Consider the following 27,277-nt stretch of genomic DNA (forward strand, 5'->3'; position numbering starts at 1 on the left):
ATCACAGCCATTCCTCTTGCACGCTTCAACTCGTTTGCAACTTAAAGCATGCTTAATTTTTAATTATGCCAATTAGGGTGTCAGATCGTCGACCTGAACTCTTCACTCTGCTTCCCTCTTCACAGATCCTACCTCACCAACATTTTCTGCTTTTATTCCCAAGAAAAGAATATTTCAAATTTGCGGAAATAGGAGGGATAAATTCTTCTCTCTCAAAGTCTAGAAGTGGTGGGGTCATGTGAAAGCTTCAAAACTGAGTCTCCCAGACCTTTTCTGGATAAGAATAGAAAAAAACACGATTGAAGCTCAGTGGGGTTTAAAGTTAAATACAGATCAATTGTGATCTAATTGAACGAGGATTCACTTCAAGAGATGCAAGACCTCTTTCTGTTCCCATGTGGCTCATTCAGAGTTTCTGCTACATGCTGAATTGGACCATTAATGTACCTGTAACCCAGCCAATCTCTGGATACATACAGTAAAATGCCCCATATCCGTCACCCACAGAGATTGCAGATGCTGGATATGCGAATATTCCGGTTGCCTGAGACACACTCTTACAATGTCTAACCAATACACCTGCATTAAGAATGAACAGTTTAAAAAAAAACAAAAGACACGGCAAAATGCAATGTCATTTGAGAAAAAAACCAGCGTAGTACTCCTTAATTATGTAAAGTTCATTTTCATCAGGTAAATCCCGTAATTTGCAACATTTAAATTTAAATTCAAACCCTGGTCTGTGGCCCTGTATCAGCATTGCACCAACTGCATCACGGTCAGAATTAAACCCACCACCCACCTGCAAGTTTACATGTAAAGCCTTAATACTAATAGAGATAAAGATTGATACTAGGAAGGTATAGGGAGGTATTTTGGGAGAGTCGGCCCAGCGGCGAGCAGCATCGGCCGGCTCTTCATCCTGGGCACCGCCATTTTATTCAAGCACAACTTTATTCGGACAGTTGCCGCGGGTGGGGAGCAACCAGGGCGTGCTGCTGGCTGAATGTTTGCTCCCATCTTCGCCCAGGGTTTGTGTGTTGCTTCGGAGAACATTTACTATATTAAAACTTTTATTTGAATTTGTATTTATTCCTATTTATTTTAATTTTATTTATTAATTTCCTCAATTATTTTTCTTTTGCCAGTGGCTTTAGTTGTCAGTTCCTTGAATTCCAGTTATTGGGGATTTTACAGAACAATTCTTATACACTAACCTCTGTCGATTTATAGGTGCTAAAACATATATGTTCATTTCTTGACCTCACTTCCATGTAATAATTCTAGGGTCTGGTTAAGAATAACAACAACATCTTCAATTTATTCAGTACTCATCGGGAAGCAAGATTGACAGAAGGCAATTCTCTCAACGACATTAACAAAAAAGAAATATGCTGGGTCACCTAAGGAAATGTTGGAGTTGCTCATCTTGCATTGGATCAGAGAGGCTGGAGAGGAAAGGAGCACGGGCAGGACTTCCTGAGCTTTGCACCCTTGGCAGCTTAAGGCACAGGTTGCAATAGTAGAATTCAGGGACAAACATTCTGGAAGTGGACAATGGCGGAGCAAACATGACTTTTTATGGACAGGTGTCAGAGCAATTTTCAAAGAGAACATAGAATGTTATAGCATGGTACAGGCCCTTCAGCCCAAATGCCATGCTGACCTATTTAAACCTACTCCAGAACAATTTAATCCTGTGGTTCTCAACCCTTTTTTTGACACTCACATCCCACTTTAAGTAATCCCTATGCCATAGGTGCTCTGTGATTAGTAAGGGATTGCTTAGGTGGTTTGTGAGTGGAAAGAAAAAGTGTGAAAATACTGTTTTAATCGTCCCTAATTGACTCGTTATGTGCACGGTTTCAGAACTCCAAAGGAAATGGCCAATGACAATTTCAGTAACAATTGGGTCAGACAACCTCAAGCTGAGCGCAAAAAATAATTTTGGATATGCTGTATCACATAGGATGTTGGAGAAACATTCGATTAACTTTTATGATATTTACTTCCGAGTACCTCTGACCCAAGCTATCAGGTTGACTGCATGTGACACAACAAATGTGAGGAGCCCAGGGTTTTGTCTTGGTCACCAATGTTGCCCACTGAAGTAGAGCTCATAGGCTTTCTTAATAAGTGCAGTCTCGCTGCATCTTTGAGCTTTGAGTGTCTACTCCTACAAAGGGAACAGAATGTATCGCAACTGTTGCGACACTGAAGAGACATTTCTGCTGTACTGAATTTTCCTGAAAACAATAAATGCTATGGTTAACTCCACTCATTATGATATTGCCTGAAGAACATGTGCATCAACAGGCATTCATTTGATATCAATGTAATGCACAGCACCTGTATATGAGAGCTGCTTTTATAGCCTTTTGGAATCTTAGCCTGACTAAGTGTGCCTAGGCCTCAGACAACATTTACGTAGCACCTGAACTGAGTGCATGCGCAGGTGTGCTTGGACTGACCAAAACGGCCTGTTGTGTGGGCAATATACGAGTAGAATGTGAAAGGAAATCACAAAAATAGGTTATATCTTAAAAATGGTGTGTGATTTTTATTTTGTGAGCAGTAGCAATTCATTAAATACACCCAACGGGAAGCAAAATCTTCTTTCCCCAGTGTTATTGTTGCCCCAGGAAACGTGTGCTGTCTGCCCACCCTGTCTCAGCCCCTCATAATCTCATACACCTCACTTAAGTCTCCTCTCATCCTTTGTCGCTGCAAAGAGAAAAGCCCTAGCTCAGTCAGCCTTGCTTCTCGCGACACATTCTCCATTCCAGGCAAAATCCTGATAAATCCTCTCTCCATCCATTTTTACACCCTTCCGGTGATGAGACGACCGGAATTGAACTAAGTAATGAAGGCCAGGCCTGCCATACTCCTTCTTAACCTTCCTTTCAACTTGCACAGGATGAGGATGAGAGATTTAAATTTGAAGGATTACTTTTAAAATTGAGGGATAAAGAGGATAGTGCCCAGGCAATAGGCTTCTGAATGGTTTCAACTTGATGGAGCCTTGACTGAAGAAGGAATTGTGGAGACATGTCACAGAGCTATGGATGAGGATTCAAGAACTTGATGTGGTCCCCAGTGATCTGGCAGTGAACTGCACAGTTACGGTAGCCGGTTTCAGGTGCCTTCTCCGCCAAGAATGCACCTGCAGAAGCAGATGCAGCCCTGTGGAATGATCTTTCAGGTGGCGGCCCTGAAAGCACTGCGGTGTCCACCTGAAAGGGACAGCTGCAAGAGAGGTGCCTTGGAGCGCACTCCAGCTCCTGTCCCTTCGGGACGTCGGGGCAGGGGCAGCTGGCGCGGGGTGTCAGGGTTGGGGCAGCAGGTGCAGGACTTTGGGGCAGGGGTGGCTTGTCCCGGTCCTGCGCCAGCAGCCCCTGCCCTGACGTCCCGCACTAGCCACCTCAGCCCTGACATCCCGTGCTGGCCTCCCCAGCCCTGACATCCTGCGCTGGCAGCCCCTGCCTCGTTGTCCTGTGCCGGTTGGCCCTGCCAGGGGCAGGGGCAGTGAGGAGAGGGGATGTCAGGCACTTGCCAGCTGATGTCATCAGCCCGCCCCTTTTCAGCCACTTTTAGGCGGCTGCATTCAGGTGCTGGGGGTGGGGGGGACGGGGACGGGGGGGACACATCAGTGCTCTGGCAATTATCCTTCTCAGAGGAGGGTTGGAAAGTGCACCTCAGAGGTGCTTCCTGCTCTTTCAGGTGGCCTCCCAACAGCTGCATAGGGGTAGAATATGTGGTTTTACATCGGGGTATTTTGGTCACCTGAAAGAGCTTATTGGTGAAGGGTCAGATATCTCATCTGGAGCTCAGCTCATTCTGATTTTGGAGAAGAGAAGGCAGATTATTAAGTGAACAAGTTATGAAAAGGGGAGGTCATACTGCATGAGTCAGTGAAGATTGGATTGCAACTACACCAGGTTGTGAATAAAGCACGTTTGCCTTTATTGTGAGAGGTTTTCAATAAAGAATCAGGGAGGTATTAACTGCAGTTAAATAGCACCTTTGTGAGGCCAGACCTAGAGTACTGTGCACAATTTTGGTCCCCTAATTTGAGGAAGGACATTCTTTCTAATGATGGGGTGCAGAGAAGGTCCAACAGACCGACTCTTAGGATGGCAAGTCTGACGGATGAAGGAAGACTGGAGAGACCAGGATTTACTCACTGTAATTTGGAAGGATGAGAGGGAAACTTATTGAGACATATAAAAGTGTGACAGGACTGGATAGTTTAGAGGCAGGAAGAATGTTCCTGATGTTGGTAAAGCCTAGAACAAGGGCTCACAGTGTTAAGTTAAAGGGGAAGCCATTGGTGACTGAGATGAGGAGAGCTGTGAATTTGTGGAAATTCCTGCCACAAGACAGTTCATCAAATAGACACTCAGACACTGCATAACATCTGGCTGCATATATGTCCGTAGTCCCATAAGGTTAGAATAGAGTTCACAAATCCCGATTAGCAAATGGGACATAGTGGATGTAACCGGGCGTAGCGAATGCAACAGCTTCCTGTACGCAACACGTGTATCTCATGCTGAAACACAGCACTCTATGTGTACAGCACCTTGGCTATTTAGTCAATACAGGTACACTACAGTATCCCATACAGCTTTGCTAAGTATATAATATGGTGTTTGCACAACGTCCACACTGCATAACGCCCTACTTCACTGAATGTATTGTGGACGTTAAGCGATGCATGACTGTATTCAATAGGAAATTGGATGTACCCCTGATGGTTAAAGGGGTCTGGAGGGAAATCAGGAACAGGTCACATGATCTGCTATGACAAGACTGAATGTTGGAGCAGACTTGATGGGCTGAATGGCCTTGTCCTATTTTGTTTAATTCATTTCTTGCATGAGCCAGAGGAAGCAGTAGAAATGGATATAATTACAATGTTCAGAAAGAACTATGAATAAGGAGGGTCTTAAGAGGGATATTGTCAAGTGCAGACAAATGAGATTGGCCCAGAATGCCAACTTGGTCAAAGTGGGACAAAAACCTGTTCCATGCTGCATGGCTCTATGACTCTAAAGACAGTCTCTTATGCTGAGGGCTTTGAAAACTTGCTTTGTTCTTCCCTTTATTTAGTGGGAATGTTCCTGCTCACCCAGTGCTGGGTGCCAGACAAATATTCCAGAAATTTTAGAGGTGGCGGAGAGCTTGGTGAGGGGCGTAAAGAGTGGCCCTCTTCAGTGTGCCCATGTAAATGCATGTCACATTGTGGATGATCCTCTGATGCTGTCTGAGCAAAGTTTGCACGTTCTCCCTGCGATCCTGAGGGCTTCCACTGGGTACCCTAGTGTCCTCCCCATCCCAAAAACACTGGGGTGATAGTATAAGTGCCCCCCGTCACAGTGTGAGTGGGTGGTAGAATCTGGGGGGGCAGGGGCTGAAGTGAATGTGGGAGGTTTAAACGGGTGAGTCCCGGATTGGAGTTAATGGTGCTAAGATGTTCGCTGTGGGTTGCAGGATTGGTTTTCATGTTCTATTTCAATGGAATTTGTGAGGAATGTCTGTCATTCTTTCCTCAAGTGCCCCACTCCAAGGCCAGTGATCCACTGATACTCATCTGTGTTCATGCATTGATAGTGAACTTCTGGACAGTTGCTGACAATCAAACCATTAACGCCAATGTAGAGAGCAAACAGATGCATCCACTGAGCACATTTTACCAATGGTTGAGCAGAATTGGTTGACTGATTGATCTCCGCTTATCCCCATCTCATTAATTAATTGCGGTGCTATAACTCCTGAATTATCCATTTAATTTCATCCCAGGTGTTCATAGATCATTTGTTGGACTTAGAATGAAACATAACATAATCTGAAGTGTGCCTTAAAACAATTTCTATTTATTTTATGGTTCATTGAAAAATAAAATTTTCCTAATTAAAAACCCGCAGGGGTTATGAATGGATGACTGACTCCTTGGACTTAACCGTCCATCCCCAGTAAATGCCATTCTTATTATTCAGTTAACCTTGGAAAAGGACGCACACACAGTATCAATACACTGTGAGTTTGTATCAACCTCATGGTCAGTTCCAGGAGGCTGTGTCCGGAGAAATGAGTCTGAGGGCCAAGACAGGAAAGCTCAAAAACTGACTGTAAAAGGTGAGTGTACAAGGGAGACAGGGTGCAACGGTGGCCATCTCTAGAAGGGCCCCGCCGGCCAATGGCGACTTCATGCGGGCTGCAGAACCCCCACCATAAAAACCTGTAAAATACTCACCCTCCCAGCTGCTTTCCTTACAATTAGCTGAGAGTGGGTGTTTTTTTTTAATGAGAGAACAGCTGATAAAGACAGTTAATGATCTTCAAATCTCCTGGGTAACAACTGAGGAGTGCTGGATTAACGTAGCTGGAGGCCCTGGGCTAGGAGTCCTTGGTAGGCCCAGACTTAATAATATCTTATCATGAGAAACAAAACCTCATTCTCTTCTTTATCTATTCAATGAAAGTAGAACATTGCTGACATTGATCAAATGGTTGTTATTAAATTTATAATCTTTAATAAATTTACATAAGTAGAGAATTAATGAAGACATTCACTCAGAACACTACATATAAAGTCACCTTATACAAAGTCAGAACAATTCCCTTCAAGCTTTTTTGGATGAAAACTTATCAATTATGTCATTAAAATCAGTAAATCGCAGTTTAACAAGTTCATTGCAGAGAATATTCAGATCAGACAATCGATCTCGGGACGTTGTTGACCGTAGATTAAATATTACTGAGTCACAATGATACATAAGAATTCTCACTTGTTCTCAAAGCACATGCCAAAATGATAGACCATCATCTCAGAGCTCACGCCAGCATGCATAATTGCGGGTATCTCGCAAACAATTCAGAATTCCCATAAGCTGAGAATCCACCATGTAGGAGAATCCTGTGCAAAAACTTGTGTGAATGTTATACAAGCGTGTTTAATGTTACTAAACAACTGGGCCTAGATAGTAAAATCAAGGGCGAGTGCATTTGGCACTCCCATCAATGTGTTCCTGAATTTTGGATTGGTGCTTGCGCATCATTTTGGCCTAGGTACGCTCCTGATTTTTATCGTTACAAATGAAATAGAATTAATGTATTTTTGGAACAAGGCCCAAGACTCCCCCTAGAGTGGGCTGCAGCCCACTCAACCCATATGTAAATACAGAACTGCAAACACTGGCCTTAAAGGGACAGGCCACCACCAAGGGCAAGGTCAGAAGCATGGAGGGAGGGCGAGAATTCATACAAGGCTGGTGACGGGTTCTGAGACCTCCCCTACTTTCCATATTACTGGCACTTGAGAATAAAACTGATGACCTGAGGGCAAAGCTACTCTACCAGAGACAAGTAAGACAGATCTCAGTTCTTTGCTTCACCGAGACCCGGCTAACAGAGAACAGACTGGACCCCACTATCTGACCAGACAGTTTCACCATCCATAGAGTGGATCGTAACTCGGATTCTGGGAAAAGGAGAGGAGGCGGTTATTGTGATGCACGGACATGAGAGTTATGTCGGCCTCCTGCTCTACTGCCTTAGAACAAATTAAATGCAGACCCTTCTATCTACCCCGAGAGTTCTCATCAATGATTCTCACTAGAGTTTACATCTCTCCTGAAGCCAATGACAAGCAGGCACTTGTGGAGCTGCACGATGTGGTCAGTAAACAAGAGACGGCCCAGCCCGATGCACTACAAATATTAGTCAGTGACTTTAACCAGGCCTGTGTCAAGAAAACCCTGCCTAACTGTGGTGATACACCACTAGCCTACCGCAGGGGGAGACCTGTGTACCTGCAGGAAGATCACCGGAGGACAGACCTCGCTGGCTGTCAATCAGCTGACCTGAATGGATCAAGCTCCACCCGGTCGGCCGCCAATCATCCGCCGGGATATAAGCCACATCCAGCCCCTCGAGGTCAGTGACACGGAGTTGCAGATGACTTTAAGTAGTGTAAAGCCTGTTGTTTAGCCTTTCGAATCTTGTGTCTGCTTACTGTCATCACAGTGCATGTCACCTGCTGTACCAGAGGTCTCAGCACACTGGATCACTGCTACACCAAGATAAGGAAGGTCTACCGTTTTCTCCCAAGACTACAGTTTGGCAAGTCTGATCACTTGGCCTTGCTCCTTCTACCTTCATACAGGCAGAGCCTAAAGAGAGGCTCCTGAGGTCAGGACAGCTAGAAGGTGGTCACAGGAGGATAAAAAACGGTTAAAGGACTTCCTCGAGTCAGTGGTTGGGATGGTGTTCAAGGACTCCACTAAGAATCTGAACGAGTACACTGAGACTGTCACAGACTTTATCCAAACAGCTGTGGGTGAGTATGTCCCCACCAAATCATTCAGGGTTTTCCCCAACCAGATGAACAATAAAGTCTGGAACCTGCTAAAAGAGCCAGATCACAGGCATTTAAGTCCAGAGATCCAGATCAGGACAGCAGGAGCAGATGTGACTTGTGGAAAGTTACCTGCCAGGCCAAGTGGAGATTCTAGAGGAGAATGGAAGCAATAAGCATGACCAAGGCACTCCATTGGCTGAATTACTCCATCTTCAGCCAAGATCTTGTGATATTCAGTGAAAATTTAATCTTTTGATTTTAAACTTACTTATTTTAGCTATTATTTTAATCTAATTTATTTAATTAAAAAAAAATATTTTCCTTAATTTGTTGCCAGTTACTTCAGATACCAGGGGTTTGACAGTATATTCAAAATGATCAAGAGTTGTAGAAAACTAGAAGACTGGGAAGACTTTATAACGCAACACACAAACCGTTAGGTAAGCAATAAACCAAGAAGTATTGACACTGGACAATATTTTATTTTCAAAAAGGTTTGGAAATTATGATGGTCAACTTCAAGCTGAACACAAAGATAATGTCTGATTTGCTGCGTCATGTAGGAAGAAACATTAAATGAACTTTTACTGGATGCTGAGCCAAGCTTTCAGGTTGACTGCACGTGTTGCACAACAAACGTGAGGAACCCGGGGTTGGTCCTGGTCACCAATTTTACATCTGAAGTAGGACTCATCGGCTTTCTTAATAAGTGCAGTCTCGCTGATGCGTCTTTGAGCCTTAAGCATACACTTGCCACAAATGTAACAGAATGTATCACAGCAGTTGTGACATTGATGAGACATTTCTGCTGTATTAAATTTTCCTGAAGACAGTAAATGCTTTTAAGTCCATTCACTATGCTCTTGCCTGAAGAACATGTGCATCAACAGGCATTCAATCGATATCAATGTAATACACAGCACCTGTACATGTGCATTGTTTAATGTAAATAAATCCAGTTCAGGTATTGTAAACCATCATTCCTCTGGTCTCTGGAAGTCTGTAGACATTATCATACTCCAATGTCGACATGTGAGACTACTGAGATTTTGTATGATGGTCGATGGTGTCCAACTTGAGTATTTGGCAACTAAGTTGCTTCACGATTCTCAATGTGAGGTGGGCCTGGCAGCTAACATTTTTTGCATTTTCTTAAAAAGAAACTGTTCCCACAACACAATGGTACACCTGTTCCCGCAACACTGTGATAATTATGCAGTGTGTCCCTCTGACATTACATAAATCAGAGAGATTGGAGAATGTTTAAGCATAGAAAGAAGTCATTGTCCTAGGGTCGGCTCTTTTAAATAACAATTCAATTATTTCCACTCCTCTGTTATTTTCTGTCTCTGCAATATTTTGTCGCAAGTATTCGTGTAACTCCCTTTGAAAGGCCACTGCAGAATCTACTTTTGCCATTCTTCTTGACACTGCATACTAGATCATATTTTGTTGCACTCATTTTGCTTCTGGTTGTTTTGCCAATTAAATTAAATCTTTGCCTTCTTTTTGCTCTTCTCTCTGTCCCTGGGAAGAGTTTCTTATTATTTACTCATGAAAGCCCTGCCTGATTTTTAACACCTGTATCTCATATTCCCTTCGCCTTTTTCTTTTCCCTGCTCCGAGAACAAGCAGTTTCCCCGCAGGACTGAAATCCACACCTGCAGTTCTTTCTCCGAATGCTCCCTTAAACTTTGGTGAGACCACACTTGGAGCAATCCTGATTTCCCCACGACAGGAGGCTTTGGAACGAGCATGATAGAGATTGACTGGGATGCTGCATGTGGCAACACGGGAGATGTGGGATGTGCGTGGGAAGTTTTCCCTGGAGGCCTGAGGGGAAACCTGAGAGAAGTTTATAAAATTCTGAGAGATACTGACAGCTAGACAGTCAGAATCCTTCTGCCACCTTAAGAAAATGTGTTTGAGTATAATTTGTTTTCTTTCCATTATACTCGTCTGAATCCAATTTTGAGAGTATTTACCCCCAAAAATGAACAGTGGTGGATGTAGCGGTGAAGCATTTTAATGAACGGCAGTTATTGGAGGTGTAAGTAGACACATAAGATTATTTTATTGATATTTTTTGCTGCCAGAATTGTTTCTATTTTATGGATAAGTTTATGTTTTGTAATTTATGATTTACATGACTTTAACACTGGCTCAAGGGTTTGGGGAAACTTATTTTTTAAAGAACTCAGAAAAAATTAAATCATAATAAGAGAAAATGTGTTTGAGGGCCCAATTGGGGAGAAGGGCAACACTGGACCTCCTGTACGGGAACGAGTTGGGGCAAGTGACCAAAATTCGATCAATTTTAAAAAAAATATATGCCACATATTTAAGTCCGAAACCGGCTGAGGCTAATTGTGATGGAATTAGACAGGAACTAGCAAAGGATGATTGGGAGAGGTTCTCAGCAGGTAAAGGGAGGTCAGCAAGTGGGAGGCTTACAAATAGGAAATTGGGGAAGTTTAGCGCCAGTGTGTTCGACTGAACGGCAGAGCTGGCAAGATTAGGGAGGTCGGGTTGATGAGGAATATAATGGTTCTGATCAGGTAAAAACAGGAAAAAAAATGTCCGGAATGTTTAGCTGAGATCAAGTGAATGCCTTAAGCAATTTAAGGCGATCAACAGGGCAAAAATAGGACATGAGATAGCCTTGGCAGATAAGGTAAAGGAGAATCTGAACCGATCTAATGTAAATTAAGAACAAAATAGAGGGGCCCTCTTACAGATCAGTATAGTCACTTGTGTGAAGCCACAAGTAATGGGAGAGGACTTAAATGAATATTTTTTTTCATCTGTATTGACTTTAGAGCCATGGTTTTCAAACTGCCCCCTAATCTTACATTCCACTTTAAGCAATCCTGATGCCCTAAATGCTCTGTGATTAAGGTGGGATGTGAGTGGGAAGGGAAGGTTGAGAACCACTGCTCTTGACCCAATTGTTACTGAAATTGTCATTGACCCATTTCCTTTGGAGTTCTGAAACCATGCACATAACGAGTCAATTAAGGACGATTAAAACAGTGGTTTTCACACTTTTTCTTCCCACTCACATACCACTTGAAACAATACTTTACTAATCACAGAGCATTTAGAGCATAGGGAATACTGAGGGTGGAATGTGAGTTTAGGTGGGGCAGTTTGAAACCACTGGAATATATCATCATTAGCCAAGGGTGAGGGAAAATAGAGAGTGACCAATGTTCTTTCTTTATTCATGAAAGACTGAAAGAGCAAAACAGGAAACCAAGGCTCATGAGCTAACTCAGTGGTGGGAAAGCTACTGGAGGGGATTCTGAGACACAGGATCTACTTGCGTTTGGAAAGGCATAGACTCATCACTGATAGTTAGAGTGGCTTTGTGTGTGTAGAAAGCCCTGCTGAGTTCTCTGAAAAAGTGATCGATAGAGGGCAGGTCAGTGAGCATTGAGAGCAGAGCAGTAGATGTTGTCTACATGGCCTTTGGGGTGAAGCACAGAAGTCTGCAGATGCCATGATTGTAGCCCACCTCACTGACAAAAGGCAAAGGAGGAAAAACCCAACACCCAACCCCAACCAACCAATTTTCCCTTGCAACCGCTGCAATCGTGTCTGCCTGTCCCGCATCGGACTTGTCAGCCACAAACGAGCCTGCAGCTGACGTGGACTTTTTTTACCCCCTCCATAAATCTTCGTCCGCGAAGCCAAGCCAAAGAAAAGAGTAGCAACACAGAAATGCTGAGGAGCTCAGCCCAGCCTCGCTACATCCAGAGGGGGTAAAGATATATTACTCATGTTTTGGGCCTGAGCCCTTCATCAAGGTATGAGTGAAAATAGACAAGCACCTAAATTAAAGGCTGGGGACAGAAAGTGGGGGGGGGAACTACAGACCGACAGACAAAAGCTGTTAATTGGATATGATAAGAGGAAAGTGAGAATTGATTTTGGTATTAACCATTCACAAACCTTCTCCCAGTTCCTCTGGGGGAAGTGAATGAAGTTCCAATTCCCGAGCTCCTCCAATGTTATCATTAGGGATTGATTACAATTTAATAAATTATTGTAACTACCTATTAAACCCTGATGGGAAGGATTCAAATGAAATAAAGAGTATTGACTAAATCAGGTTGATATGATCTAGGAAAGTTTGGTAGTATCTTATTCAAAAAAACTAACTTGAAAATATCTAAAAAAAATGACAGGTACAGTATTATTAAATTTGTCAGATATATCAAAAGACATTAAACATCAATTTATATATTTAAAAACATTAGACAATTCCTTTGCTTTTCCAGAAAGAAAAGGCTTGATCCATTATAAATGTTGAGGAAAAAGTAGTTGCAATAACTAGATAAATTTAAAAATTTTAAATCAAAATATTTGCGAAATTGAAACCAAATCTGTAATGTATGTTTAAGTATTGGGTTAAATGTATGTCTGCTAATCGTAGAAAGTCTAAAAGGAAGAGCAACTCCCAGTAAGGAAGCAAATGAATAGCTCTGTACAGATTTCAACTCCAAATCTGTCCAATTAGTGCATTCAGGTTTGTCAGAATAATATTCCCAGAAAATAATATATCGAATATTAACTGCCCTCTTCATTATGTGGTCCACATGCATTGATTCAGTTTAAAGTGGTACATCGAGTTCATATGTGGAAAAGATGAATTGGCCTGTATCTTTCTCTATGTTAATCCTATGGGTGATAGATGTAAATCACAAGTGGCCACACTAACACACATGTTTTGGTCTTGCTCTGTTTTGGAGAAGTAAGAGACAGATCTTTTCAAGACTTTGTCAATTACACTGCTATTTTTGGAATTGTTGTTCTAGAGTTGGGTCGAGTTCCCACTTCTGCACATCCCGAGTGTGATGTTCTTAATTTTGTTCTTAATTTACTACATGTTTGGCCAGAAGAGCCATTTTATTTAAATAGAAAGATCCTAATTCACTACCTTTGATGCGATGGCTCTCTCAAGTTATGTCATGTTTAAGTTTAGAAAAAATTAGAAATTGCACTTTTGATACCTCTGTTAAGTTTGAAGAGACTTGGCGTCCTTTTATAAACTATTTTTGTATGAGTTCATCTATATTTTGACTTCACCTTCCAGACGGTTCTGGATTTCTGCTGTGTTTTTTTTATTGGCAAAGACCAGATAAATAGTTTGTACTGACCTGTTATGGTGAACTCTCAGGCTAGATGGGGTTTTAATTAAAAATTTTCTCCTTTTTTGAGTATTCCAAATTGAGGAGAAAGGGACAATATTGTTTAATATGTTACAATGTTACACATTGTATTATGTATTGCAATATATTGATGTTTCTGTTTACTATTCAATTCTATTCTCCTTATATATTATTTATTTATAATGTTTAATAAAAAGATTGATTAAGAAAGTGAATTGATTTTGGCTCTGTGAAAGGAGACAGAGGTAAAAGGGAAGAGTGAAAGAGACAGAGTGAGAGGAAATGAGTCAGGGAAGAAAATGAAGGGGTTTTCAATGGAAACCAGAGAAGTTGATGTTATTGCCAGCTGGTTGGAGGGTGCCCAGATGAAAGGTGCAGTGTTGATCCTCCAACTTGCAGGTGGTCTTAGTCTGACAGCTCATGAGACCATGTGAAGACATGTCAGCAAGGAAATGGGATAGCAAATTGAAGCAGGTGGCCACTGGGAGATCCACACTCTTGCGGCAGGCAATGAAGCGATCTCCCAGTCCACATCCAGTCTCTCCGATGCAGAAGAGATCACAGTAGGAGCACTGGATGACCCCTGTGAAGTGTTGCTTCATTTGGAATGGCTGTTTGGGGCCCCAAGTGGTGGTGAGGGAGGAGGTGTTGGAGCAAGTGACTGCAGGAGATGCTCCCTTGCTAACATGCCTAAAAAGAAGATTCCCCAGCTTTCAGACAAGACGGGAGCTCCCCAGTCTTCAATTCTGATTTAATATGTATTATTTTATCAAATGTAGTTTGGAATCAATATTAATTAAATCAAACACATCACCTTGATCAATTTTCCTGCTGGTTCCTGAAACACTGAGTCAAGTTCACCAGTCCTTTACTATAAACAATTCATTTCTATGACAATCACCTTCCATTATTTTGAGATTCCACCGTCTGCGGTCCTTTGTTGTCTCCACACATCATCTTCTGGCCTCCGATACTATACCACCTGGCTCCATCTGTCAATGAACCCTTCCAGTCTGGGAGGGCCTGGCATCTTTTGCCTCACCCTGGCTTTTACCTTATACTGGCTTTGCTCCTCTACGCTCCACTCATAATGAAGGGTTCCGACCTGAAACATCGACCATTCTTTTTAGAGAGTCAGACAGCATGGTAACAGGCCAATGGGTCAATCGAAATGGCCATCCTACACTGGTCCCACCTTCCTGCATTTGGCCCACATCCCTCTCAACCCATTGTATCTATCCAACGTTTCTTGGACACTGCAAGAGAACCTGCCGCAACCACCTTCTCCAGCAGCCCATTCCATACACTCATCACCCTCTGCGTAAAAAAATGTCCCTTATTTTCCTGTTAGATTCCCACCCCCCCCCCCCACCACCTTCACCTTAACCCTGTGGTTACCAATACCCCTATTCTAGACAAAACTGAGGGTTCCCCCAACCTCTTTTCTCCCCTCCGGATGCTTTTCCTCCAGCAGAATCCAGCGGTTGCAGCCTCCTATACCTCACCCCTTCCCCTTGACTCTTTCTACTGGCTATGTCACCATTAAAACTCTCAGCCCCGTTGCAGGGTCCTTCCCTGCCTGACTTGCTGGGCTCCTTCAGCATTTTGTGTTGTGCCTCCTTTATATTAATTCCAGTTTTTGTCTTATTTCCACCAAAAGTCATTTCACTTTTCAGATCAGATGTCAGCTCAGTAGTTTCTGTGCTGGGTTACACCATTCCTTTAAAAATCATGTAATGTTTACTGTAGTCACCTGCCACATGGAGAAAGATTAGTTTGCAATCTCCTCAATTTCCATCTTCCCTCGCAGTCAATGGTCATTTCAATGGCCAGCTCCCAGAAGACGTCTATTTAAGGTAAGTGGAGAAAAGTCTAGGGAAGATGTCCAAGTCATGCTTTTTACACAGCTGGAATGCATTGCTGGAGATGGTGGTGGAGAATGGAATGATAGAAACATTTATTTGAGCACTTGTATGTAGGAAAACTGGAAGATTGTGGTGTAAGGTAGGGAAGGTTCAGATTGATATACTTCAGAGTGGTAGCCATGGATATTCTCAAGGGCTGAAGTTACACCTGCCTTTTTGTTGGCTACGTTGAGCAATCCATGCTATAAGCCTATGCAGGCAAGACTCCTCAACTCTTCCTCAACTTCATTGACAACAAAATTGGGGCTGCTGCATGCACCCATGATCAGCTCAACAACTTTATCCCCTTTGCTCCCAATTTCCACCCTGCCCTCAAATCCACGCAACTCTCTCCTCCTTCTCCATCATTCTGTCTCAGAGTACAAACTCATGACAGACATTTTCTATAAATCAACCAACTCCCACAGTTACCTCGACTAAACCTCTTCATGTACTGTCCCCTGTAAGGATTCTATTCCTTTCTCACAAATCCTCCATTGTATCTTTTTCCATGATAAAGTCTTTGAAGCGAGATCACCCTTTCTTCAAAAATCGAGGCTTCCCCTCCTCTACCATCAACTCTACCCACATCCGCATAACCTCCATTACCCATACATCTGCCCCAGTTCCTTCTGTCCTCAGACACAACAAGTACAGGATTCCCCTTTCCTTCACCAACCACCAAATCATCCTCTGTCACTTCCTTCACTAGGCACATCTTCCCCTCTCCTCCCTTCATGATTCCCTCATTTATTCCTCCCCTCCCACCACCACTCCCTTGGTACCTGAAAAAGATGCTACACTTCACCACACATCTCCTCCCCCACCAGTCCCTCCAAATAGAGCAACACTTCACTTATGAATCTACAGGGGTTTTCTATTGCATCCAGTGCTCCTGTTGTAACATCTACTGTATCAGCGAGATGGGCTGCAGACCAGAAGATCACTTCACGGAGCACCTCCGCTCTGTCCGCTGTAATGACAGGGATCTCCCAGTGGCTACCCATTTCAATTCCCTGCCCCATCTCCTTGCTGACATGTCTGTCCATGGCCTTATGCACTGCCAAACTGAGACCTCCCATAAAATGGAGGAATAATACCACATATTCTGACTGGGCAACCTCCAACCATATGCATTAACAGTGGCTTCCATTAGTGCCCTGCCTCCCACCTCTCTCTCTCCTCTTTTTCTATCCTTCTATCTGCTATCCAGGTCTACATGCACAGAGCTGCTCCTGTTCCCTGACCAATTCTCTCCTGCCCTCCTATCGATGTCCATCTATCACCACTTGGCTGTTAGCCAGTGCTCCTCTCCTGTCCCTTCATCCCTCCTCCTGCTGCCTTTTTATTGAGCCTGTTTCTTTTCCTCATTCATTGACAAGGGGCTTCAGCCCGAAACATTGGCTGCATACCTTTGCCTCCTGAGGTTGCAGGATCTGCTGAATTTCTGCAGCCCTTTGTGCATTAACTAAAATCACAGCATCTGCAGACTTCTTGCTTCACGAGGTTTAGATTGATGTGGAGTAGGTCAGCACAGCATCGTGAGTCAAAGGGCCTGTAATGTGTTGTGTTCTATCTTAATGCATATTTGTTTTTATTGCAGCCATACATTTTAATACCTGTCCAGTTCCTTTGGCTCTTGCTTTGCAAGTGTCCAATGAAGAGCTCAACAAAAGCAATCTCCACAAGATATTCTTCATCGTCTCTCTTTCATGTTCCAATTCAGTATCCCTTTATTCTTTGTGCAAGAGATGTTTTAATTCCCACTCATTTATCACCCCCCCCCACCACTCTTTCTCCCTCTCACCTTTTTCAATCGAATCCCAATCTCCCCCATGGACAATGAATTTATCAGAAGACTCTTTCCATTATTTTTTAATCTTCCAATGACCCCAAAGGCCTTGGCGTTGAAAGATCTTGTGAGAACGGATTTGTTCTATCCTCTCACTGTCACCTTTAGAATATTTATTGACTGTTTTAACTGATTGCCTTGGATTTAGAGAGTGAAAACTTCCATTTTGTGTGCTATCCAGGCAAGTCAACTCTCGAGCGGGTAGTGTGAGAATAAAAACAATTTGCAGGGGATAGAGTAAGAGTAAAACATGTCAAGGCATCATTTTCTGATAACAGCAGGAAAGAATTTAATTTGGAGGGTCTTGTTTTTAGATTTATGTGCCTTCTACCAGAAGGGACGGGGTAAAATGTGCCCTTAAATATACCAGCTACCTCCCTGTGACAGCAGGAGGTGAAGATGGACTCGATGGTTGGTCTGCAGCTCCTTGCAGTCTTGGACAGAGCAGTTCCCGTCCCAAGCCAGGATGCATCTGGACGGAATACTTTCTGCAGTGGATCCTGCTTCAAAAGTCTGAAGCCAACCCTGTTTCAACTGAGTGTTTTCACATTTGAGTCTTCCTAATTGCACTAAGCCCAAGTTCTGCTCTATATATTGTTCCCCGGAGGCTCTTGTAAGAAGACATTTGACACTTGCCCTACTTCAATCCCTAGAGCCCAATTGTGTATATTTCATTGTTGATCTGGGAACACTATGATTAAAAGGTCTCTTCTACAAACGTCAATTTACATAATGATGCGAGCGGGTTCCTTCTCCCTGCCCTCTGCAGTATTATTTTACAACCTGCATTAGAGTAGCTGAAATGTCTCATTATCATTGCTCTAAGATCCTTGTTGTTTAAGTCAGAGACTCAGTACCGTGCCAGAAATTTGAGAGTCCTGGGGCAGAAGTGAGGGTAGTCATGATTACCAAGAGAAGCTGAAGAGGCTGGAGGTGGATGAATCATTTGGACCGGACTGACTACACCCCATAGTTCTGAATGAAGTAGCTGAAGAGATTGTGAACACGTTAGTATTGATCTTTCAGGAATTGCTGGAGTCGGGAATGGTCCAAGAGGACTAGAAAACTGTAAATGTCGCTCCACTCTTTAAGAGAGAGGGGCAAAAGATAGATTAGTTAGCTTGACTGAAGTGTTTGACAAGATTTTAGAGACCATCAGTAAGGATGAAGTTTCAGGGTACTTTGAAGCACAAAAATAGAAGCGTCAATGTGATATCCTTCAGGGAGAGATATTGACCAAATCTATTCGTTGAGGAAGTGACGAGCAGGTCTTACTTACAAAGGAGAGAAAGTGGATGTTGATTAGTTGGATTTTCAAAAGGCATTGTACCATACGCAATGATGCTGAAGGCATGAGCATGGACAGAAGATTGGCTGAATAGCGCACGGCAAAAGAGTAGGAATAAAGGGGGCCGTTTCTGGCTGGCTTTCAGTGTCTCGTGGTGTTCCGCAGGCATCAGTTCCACAGAATTATTAAAACATTGCAGCATAGAAAACAGGAACTGTGGCCCTTCAAGCCAGTGCTGTACTATTATTCTGACCTACCCCAAAACCATAGCCCTCCATACCCGTGCCATCCACAGACCTACCCAAAGTTTTCTTAAATGTGAAAATTGTGCCAGAATTCACCTCTTCAGCTGTCAGCTCATTCCATGTTCTCACTACTCTCTGTGTGAAAGAAGCTCCCCCTAATGTTCCCACAAGACTTTTCCCATTTCACTCTTAACACATGTTCTCTCGTTTGTATCACACCTAACCTCAGTGGAAAAAAACTCTTTGCATTTACTATCTCTCTATACCCCTCTATTAAATCCACCCTCATTCTTCTACACTCCAGGGAATAAAGTCCTAACCCGTTTAATGTTTCCCTGTAACTTAGTTCCTGAAGTCCGGGCATCATCTCAGCTTCTCTGCATTCTTTCAATTGTATTGAAATCTATCCTGTAGTTAGGTGACCACATCTGCATAGAAAATACTCCAAATTTGGCCTCATCAATGTATTATACAACTTTACCAGAACATCACAACTCCTATTCTCAATATTTTGATTTATGAAGATCAATGTGCAAAAAGCTCTCTTGACAACCCTGTCTACCGTGACGCTACTGTCAGGGAAGTATGTATCTGTATTCCCTGATTCCCCTGTTCTACCACACTCCTCAGTGGCTAACCATTTACCATTCATGTCTGACCTTGGTCTGACATTCCAAAATGCAACATCTCCCACTTGTCTGCATTAAATTCCATCTGCCATTTTTCATTCCCTTTTTCCAGCAGGTCCAAATCCCTCTATAAGCTTTGAAAGCCTTCCTTGCTGTTCACAATGCCTCCTATCGAAATCACAATCAGAATTTATTGTCACGAGCAAGTCATGAAATTTGGTGTTTTGTAGCAGCATCATGGCAAACATTCATATTATAACCATCTTACGACATTACTATAAAAAAGTAAAAATAATAAGAGCTCAAAAAATAAGGCAGTGCCTTTGGTTCATTGATCAGTCAGGAATCTGATGGGAGCGGGGAAGAAGCTGTCCTTGTGCTGCTGAGTGCTCGTCTTTAGGCTCCTGTACCTTTACCCCAATGGTATTAGAGTGAAGAGGGCATGGCCTGGGTAGTGGAGGTCTTTGAAGATAGATGCTGCTGTTTTAAGACACTACCTCATCGAGATGTCCTCAAGACTCTCGTAAACTTCTACAGGTTGTACTGTGGAGAGCATTCTAGTTGGCTGCATCACTGGTTGGTATGGAGAGCCGTCAATGGTCAATGGAGCGTGGTGCCCCGAGCCCCCCTGAAGTCGACATCCATCCCTTTTGTTTATTAGCATTCTGATACAGGTTATTGGCTCTGCACCAGTCCATAAGTGACTGATCTTCATCTCTGTACACTGACTCCTCCTTCTTAACAAGGCCCACCACGATCGTGTCATCAGCAAACTTAATGATGTGGTTCGAACTGTGCTTAGCTGCACAATCATAGGTCAGCATTGAGAGGGGGGTTCATAGGTCAGCATTGTGAGGGGGTTCATAGGTCAGCATTGTGAGGGGGGTTCATAGGTCAGCATTGTGAGGGGTGTTCATAGGTCAGCATTGTGAGGGGGGGTTCATAGGTCAGCATTGTGAGGGGGGTTCATAGGTCAGCATTGTGAGGGGGGTTCATAGGTCAGCATTGTGAGGGGGGTTCATAGGTCAGCATTGTGAGGGGGGTTCATAGGTCAGCATTGTGAGGGGGGTTCATAGGTCAGCATTGTGAGGGGGGTTCATAGGGGATTTGGGGGAATGATAGGGAATTTGGGGGAATGATAGGGGATTTGGGGGGATGATAGGGGATTTTGGGGAATGATAGGGGATTTTGGAGGGGATGATAGGGGATTTGGGGGAATAATAGGGGATTTGGGTGGATGATTGGGTATTTTTTTGGGGAGGGATAATCGAGGATTTGGGGGGATGATAGGGGATTTTTGAGGGGATGATAGGGGATTTGGGGGGATGATACGGGATTTTGGGGGTGGATAGGGGATTTGGGGGAATAATAAGGGATTTGGGGGGATGATTGGGGATTTTTTTGGGGAGGGATGATCGAGGATTTGGGGGGATGATTAGGGATTTTGGAGGGGATGATAGGGGATTTGGGGGATGATAGGGGATTTGGGGGATGATAGGGGATTTGGGGGAATGATAGGGGATTTTGGGGGATGATACAGGATTTTGGGGGTTGATAGGGGATTTGGGGGAATAATAAGGGATTTGGGGGGATGATTGGGGATTTTTTTGGGGAGGGATGATCGAGGATTTGGGGAGATGATTGGGGATTTTGGAGGGGATGATAGGGGATTTGGGGGATGATAGGGGATTTGGGGGGATGATTGGGAATTTTTTGAGGGAGGGATGATCGAGGATTTGGGGGTTTGATAGGAAATTTTGGGGGGGAGAGGATGATTGGAGATTGTGTTGCTGCTATGAACCTGTTGCTGTAGTCCTTCCCAATGGTAAAGGTTTATTGTTCTGAGAGGTGCTACTTAAGAAGGCTTTGTGGGCGTGTGAAATCGATGGTGCACAGTATCACAGTTCACAGCCAGGGATAAGATAGGCTGGTTTTCTCACACCAATTTGGGCAATTCTCAGAAGTCAATTATTTTTCAAGTAAAACTATTGAGTAATAAAAGAGGCCATCTCAACCAATCTGGAAGTATAAAAGAAGCAAGGGCTGGAACAATCATAATATATTTCATGATTAAAATATAAAAGTTTCCCCAAACCCTTGAGCCAAGTGTAAAGTTTATGTAAATCATAACTTACAAAACATAAACTAGAAACAAACCTGGCAGCAAAAAAAATCCACATAATAATCATATGTATCTATTTAATCTAATAACAGAAAAATAACTGCTGTTTATTAACATGCTTCATTACTACATCCACCATTACTCTGCACCCCCCCCACCCCCGACCCTGGCCAGGAAACCTGGACATTTCCCACATTTTTGTGTACAGATGTCCAATTTATCAAACCCTTCAGAAGACATGCAATCAAAGGCGGCCACTTTGGCCATTTCTGAGGGAACCGTCACTTTTTTAACACGGGAGTTTCACCATTGGGCTGACAATTCGTGTGCAAGCTGAGCTATCGTTTACTGATCATCTAAGGGGAACTTGAAATAACTCCCCATACTCATGACTCGGAACCCCACACCTGGAGCTTCGGAATCTAATTTCACTCTGCCGATTTGTTTAGTGGTGCCCAGGTCAGGGGAAATGCTGAGTGTCCCTCATCATTGGCGACATCAGAAAAGGACAAATTTAGCTTCACCAGCAAGAGCAAAACAACTGGATGGTAAATCTGATCAATCTGCTGTTAAATCACTTCTGTAATGACTGGTGCTTGCATTAAATTCAGGCAATTTTATAACTATATAAAGAGACAGAATTCAACCAAATGCACGTCTCCCGATGAAATATAACCCATTTGTAAAATTATTGAAATTGGAGAACCGACATTGAATTAATTAAAAGCCGCTGTGAAATAGTTCCAATTAGATTATTGATCTCCAGAAATATAAAATTAAGGCGAGACAGTAAATTAACATGACATTTTCTGTAACGTTTAACCTTCCACTAAACAGACATTGTGTTTATGGATTAGGTTTTAAAAGGCTGGTACATTCACAGTCGGTGAATTTTGGCCATTGAATTTCATGTCAATTTCAGAGCATCATTTTGTTGTATCGAACCTTCTGTCAGCTGCTTTGCTCTTCCAATCATGCCCATTAACCTCTGTGGATCATTTTATCACCAAGGGCTGGTAATAGCCTTTGAATATGCTGACTTTACCACCAATGTCATAGTTTCTTTGCCAACAGATGGTGCCAGCATAGCAGAACGAGAGGAGCAAAGCAGCACTAGTTAATGAACAATAAATGAAAATGGAACACCAGTTGTTACAGATGTAATCCACTGTGTGATTCTTCAGGCTCAAGGGCAACTGGGTGACTTGTTAGAGCAAATCAGACTGGATTTCTTCACTGCTGTCATTCCTCGCTTGTGAATACTGCAAAATGCATGGGAGACCAGTAAAATATTTCACCCAATCTTAGGAGTCCGTCCTCCCTTCCCAGAATTGCTTCCTGCTATCTCCCACACCTGGACTGAATTGGGCCAGATGAGACAATCAAACAAGAAAGCTTGGGTCAAGTTCAATGCACAAATGTGCTGGGGGGAATTCAGTACATCACAAGAGCATGCATAGGAAATATAGAGTTACAACATTTCAGCCCTGGATCCTCAGGTCAGGTGTAAGACCTTTTTATTCAGTTACCTGCCTTTTTGGCATTTTACCTGGCCCGAAATGTTGGTTATCCTTTACCTCTTATGGATGCTGCAGGACCTGCTAAGTTTCTCCAGCATGTGTGTGTATTCCAGACGAATTAGACCAACCTTGCTGCCAGGAACACATTGGTCTCCAATGGTGAGATCTGTGAGTGGCCTTGCCCTCTGCTATGGAAACTTATGGCAAGGCCCCGCCCAAGATTTACCAGCTGAAGGAGTAAAGTCATGTCAATTTTTTGTTTTTACTTGATCATTCAATTAAAGCCAGATAAAACTGTTTAAGTAATGAGAGATTATTTGTAAGATTTAAGTTAGTAAAACCCCCAAATAGAACTGAGTAATTAAAACAAGAAAAAACATCAACAAGCACGTTGTTCTGAAAATGAAACCACACGTCCTCTAAAAATTGAAGTCGTTGAGATCAAAATCAGAATTTATTGTCATGATTGTTACAAAATTCATTGTTTTGCAACAGCATCACAGTGAAAACATTTATATAAACCACATTACAAAATAAATAAATAGTGCACGACAAAGTAAGATCATCTCCGTGGTTCATTGTTCAGTCAGGGATTTTTTTTGTTAAATTTTTTTTATTAATTTTAAACCACACTATGAATTACATTGCTTAAAATTTGAAAATTATACCTTAAAAAAATTACGTGGTATGCATAAAAAAATAAAAGAGAAACCCCCCCCATCCAACCCCTCCACCACCCTCCTCTCTCCCGACTAAAACCCTTATAAAAGAAAATGAAAAAGAACAGAAAGAATTAGAAAGAAAGAAGAAAAGAAATGGAGAATACCAAGAGGATAAACATTTATAATATAAATTCTGATTGGAGGTTACCAAGAAGTGGGGCCTTCAGAGAGCTTTAAACGTTGTGGTGGTACACCACCAGCCTACTGCAGGGGGCGACCTCTGTAGCTGCAGAAGAGCATGGGGGACAAGGCAAAACCTGGCCGGCTGTCACTCACCCTCTGGGATATAAGCTAGGTCCAGCCCTTCAGAGCTTGCAACAGCATTCTCTCAGCCAGGTCTGTGGAAGTTTATGTTCAATAAAGCCTGTAGAACAGACTTTATGTTTTGTGTGTTTGCTTCTGTTCGATAGCGCACCACAAATGTACATACCCACATTTTGTAAATAAGGGCACCATATTTTCCAGAACAGATTAAATTTATTTTGCAGACAATACGTAATCTTCTCTAACGTAGTGTACAACTACGAAGTTCTGCGTGCCATCTTTCCATACCCAAATCTATTTCTGACTTCCTTGATATTGCTCTACATTTCCTAGAAGCTGCTAAAGCAATTCACACAAATTCAATTTGATACATATTTAATTTTCATTTACGTCTTATAACCCAATAAAAATAACATGCGTGGTAGACCAATATAAAGTTAGCCACCTCTAGCCAAAATTTTCTAACTTTAGGGCATTGGCAAATGGAATGCAAAAAAAGTTCCATTTTTCTTTCATACCAATTTCATTATCAATTCAACTAAATGTTTCAAAATAGGATATTCCCTGTTTCCAACTCACAATGTGGAATTATAGATAAAATCCTGTGAACCCATTTCTCCTAACTTATTAAACTCTACAACAACCCAGGCAGGAATTTTATCTAAACTAAACAATGCCTTTATGAATCTCAATTGAGCTGCTTAATAATAATTCTTAAAATGAAGGAGCTGTAAACCCTGCTCAAGGATTTGATGGCAGCAGGGAAGAAGTTGTCCTTGCACCGCTGAGTGCTTGTCTTCAGGCTCCTGTACCTTTTTCCCGATGGGAGCAGAGTGAAGAGGGTGTGGCCTTGGTGGTGGGGGTCCTTTAGGATAGAGGCTGCTTCCTGAAGACACCACAGATGTCATCGATGGGGTGAAGATCAATGCCAACACAACCTCCTCTCCTTCGTTGACACCTCCCACTGCCTCAGCCAAAATGCCAACATGTTGAAGGACCCGTCCCACCCTGGTGACACTCTCTTCTCCCCCCCCTCCAACCACTACCCCCGGCAGGCAGAAGAGCTTGAAGACACAAACCTTCAAGATTCAAGGACAGTTTTTTTTTCCCTTTTGCTGTTGTCAGACTCTTAAATGGATCCATCATTGGAAATAAATGATGCCCTTACACTATTTAACTGCATTTTCTACCACATTCTGCACTTCGTCTTTGTGACACCATACCCTGCTGCCTTTAATTAACACACACCTGCCATTTACATTTTATTACTGCACTGCCTGCTGTTGTTAGATAGCATGCAAAACAAAACATTTCAGTGCCTTGGCACATATGACAATACACAATTCAATTCAATTTAATTCCTGCAGCCACCCAGACCTGGCCAAACTTGCTCTCCAGTATTACGCCAATAGGTCTGGCCTCTACCATTAGGCCTCTTGGGGGGCACATTTGCCCTTCCAACAACATGGACTTTCCCGTCCAGACGTGATGGGCATTTTGATGCCAGTAGATTTCCTTGATTCAGCAACCAGTGAAGCAAGCACCATGGAGGTGAGGCGAACGCAGGCAAAACCATCGTACCGCAGCAGAGTCTCATTTGCCTCCTTCTCTTCCTTGTTCTGCTTGCTGCCAGTCATCAGCGGGTGGTTGTTCCGCGCAAGCAGAGAGATGCCACCACATTATTGAGCAGCCAGAGGCAGTGATCACAGCATCACTTCTGAGGAAGACTTGGTTTTGGCAGGACACCAGTGTGAAAGATCTTTTCTCTCTCAGGATATCAGCGTCATTCTTTCCAGTGAAATACTCCGTCATATTATTTTGCACATCCTTCACAACCAGCTACCAGGTTGTTCCAGTGCACAGGTCAAGTGGTATTTCTGGCAGGTGAGACTGAAGTAACATTGAAGTTTCCATACCTACAGGGTGGTTAAACATGTAAGGCTGATGGTGTTTCATTCTGTATTCTTAGCCCCCTGCTCTACTCACTTTACACCCACGACTGTATAGCTCAGTGTGGCGATAACACCATCCACAAATTTACAGACGATACCACTGAAGAGGGCTATATAAAGGAAGGAGATGAGTTAGCATACAAGATGGAGAATGAAGACTTGGCTGACTGGTGTACCAACAACAACCTTGCACTCGACACCACCAAGGAGCTGATTGTTGACTTCAGGAAGGAAAAGCGAAAGGTAAGCAATTCAGTGATCTTTGGCGGATCAGAAGTGGAGAAGGTGAGCAAATGTAGGTTATTGGGTGTCACTATCTCGGAGGATCTTCCCTGGACCCAACACACCAACGTCATTGTGAAGAAAGCAGCTCAGCACCTTAGGAGTTTGTGGAGGTTTGGTGTGACACCAGAATCCCTGGAAAATTTCCCCAGAGGGCTGGTGGAAAGTGTGCTGACTGGCTGCATAACAGTATGGGGACACCAACACCCCACAGCACCAAGTCCTCCAAAAGGTAGTGGACATGGACCAGGACATCACAGGCAAAACCTTCCCCTCTACTGAGTACATCTACAGGGAGTACTGCCATCAGAGGGCAGCAGCAATCATCGGAGATTGATTTTTATTGTTCTCTCCGTATTACACAGTTTGTTTACATTCATTATCTCTTTACAGTTCTTTTATTTGCTGACATGTTTACGCTGTGTACAGTTTATTTTTGCCCTACCCATTAGGGATAAGTCTGCTGCATCCGTAGGGTTGTATGTGATGCCATGTATGTTCTCTGACAATAAATTGGAAATTTGAAAATCTGAATATAAGGCAATTGATGCTTTCTTTAATGACGACATGGTAGAAGCTGAGACCCATGTTGCCCAATTACACCCAATTAACCTATAACTTCACCCATTTTAGAGGGTGGGAGGAAACCAGAACACCCATGCAGGTTATGGGGAGAGCGTACAAACACCTAACAGACTGCGTCGGATTCGAACCTGGGTTGCTGGTATTGTAATAACATTGCACTAACCACTTTGCTGACCATACCACCCTTTTGAGTTTTCCCAAGTACACAAAGTTAGCAGGGGTTTGTTACATACCCTGCTAATGTGCAGGACATGTTGTCACAAGAAAACTGCATGCAAAATCCCCATGCAGGTAATGTCATGGAGAGCTGGACGTAAAGGTTCCCAGATGTGAACATTGTGATCAACTGCTTGTGCAGCTCAGCCAAGCAGCACAG

At 43.0% G+C, this 27,277-nt stretch overlaps 1 protein-coding gene across 3 annotated transcripts in view; it reads right to left on the reverse strand.

Annotated features, from left to right (window-relative positions):
* Window positions 1–27,277, reverse strand: part of LOC138736042 (cadherin-22-like) — a 1,166,757-nt gene that overhangs the window by 899,400 nt on the left and 240,080 nt on the right. The window lies entirely within an intron of this gene.

This window comes from Narcine bancroftii, chromosome 6 (genome assembly GCF_036971445.1).
Source record: "Narcine bancroftii isolate sNarBan1 chromosome 6, sNarBan1.hap1, whole genome shotgun sequence".
Classification (NCBI taxonomy): Eukaryota; Metazoa; Chordata; class Chondrichthyes; order Torpediniformes; family Narcinidae; genus Narcine; species Narcine bancroftii.